Consider the following 1,695-nt stretch of genomic DNA (forward strand, 5'->3'; position numbering starts at 1 on the left):
GAGGGAAAGCACCAGCGCTGTCTCGCTGTCACCGTGTTAGTCGGAGCCGTTAGTGTTTGTGAATCCGTCGGCTGGTTGTCAGGCAGCTAAGTGACACCAGAGGAAAAACAGAGAAATCCCCCAACGAAAACTTAGACGCCTAATGAGACTGTTAGAGAGAGGGGGAGAGAGAGGGAGGGGAGGGGAGGGAGGGAGGGAGAGAGACTCTGAGAGAGAGAGACTCTGAGAGAGAGAGAGAGAGAGAGAGAGACTCTGAGAGAGAGAGAGAGACTGAGAGAGAGAGACTCTGAGGAGAGAGAGCTCTGAGGAGAGAGAGAGAGAGAGAGAGAGAGAAAGGCACTGAGCCTGCAAGAGAGAGAGAGAGAGGGAGAGAGAGAGAGAGAGAGACTCTGAGAGAGAGAGAGAGAGACTCTGAGAGAGAGAGAGACTCTGAGAGAGAGAGGGAGAGAGAGAGAAGGAGACTCGGGTGTTTGTGTCTAACAGAAGAGAACCCAGGAGCAGCAGCATCAGGACCGGTTCTGTCCCTGTGAACGGGACCAGAGGTGGATGCTGATTGGCTGAGGAGTTGAGTTTGTTTTTGGACTTTAATGGACAGGAAGCTGCTCTGAGACTCTACAGGTACCGTCTTCTTCTTCTTCTCTCGGACTTTACATCTGAAGATCCAGGTTTTAATCTTTCTTTAATGCATCTAGAGAAAAGCTTCATATTTAGGATGAATATGTCGACTAACAGTTCTGATATTTAATATGTCGACTAACAGTTCTGATATTTAATATGTAGACTAACAGTTCTGATATTTAATATGTCGACTAACAGTTCTGATATTTAATATGTAGACTAACAGTTCTGATATTTAATACGACTAACAGTTCTGATATTTAATATGTAGACTAACAGTTCTGATATTTAATATGTCGACTAACAGTTCTGATATTTAATATGTAGACTAACAGTTCTGATATTTAATATGTGTAGACTAACAGTTCTGATATTTAATATGTCGACTAACAGTTCTGATATTTAATATGTAGACTAACAGTTCTGATATTTAATATGTAGACTAACAGTTCTGATATTTAATATGTCGACTAACAGTTCTGATATTTAAAGGAACAGACTCGTATTAGGTCAGAGTTGTAATCTTATTATTTGAGAGAAATGTGTTTAAATCTATAAGAAGAAAAGTTAAAACCTGCAGAAACTACAAAGCTTTGGTTTCTGAACACTGTAAATGTAACATTATATTTTAAGGCTGTCAGACAATTTTTAATCGCTGAATTTCTATAGTTAATCACGATTAATCGCATGTTTAAAATTCTATTTAGCATTTCAGAACAAGTAAGTACATATTACCCATGGAAAGCAGTTCTTACCAGGGTATGTTGATTGGGAATCAAATGAATGTAAACAAAGTGACTTTATGAACTTGATTTTAAGATTTGTATTTGTTTATTATTTATTTACTGTAAACAAAAGAACAAATGTATGAATCTCGTCACACATTTGAATCCAGAGTCCATAGAGAGCAGTAACTCCTGAATCATGTTGATTCCTCCCTTTCTCCCTGGGGTACAGGCTGGGTGTAGGGTACAGGCTGGGTGTAGGGTACAGGCTGGGTGTGGGGTACAGGCTGGGTGTAGGGGTACAGGCTGGGTGTAGGGTACAGGCTGGGTGTAGGGGTACAGGCTGGGTGTA

The sequence above is a fragment of the Perca fluviatilis genome, chromosome 22, assembly GCF_010015445.1.
Source record: "Perca fluviatilis chromosome 22, GENO_Pfluv_1.0, whole genome shotgun sequence".
Classification (NCBI taxonomy): domain Eukaryota; kingdom Metazoa; phylum Chordata; class Actinopteri; order Perciformes; family Percidae; genus Perca; species Perca fluviatilis.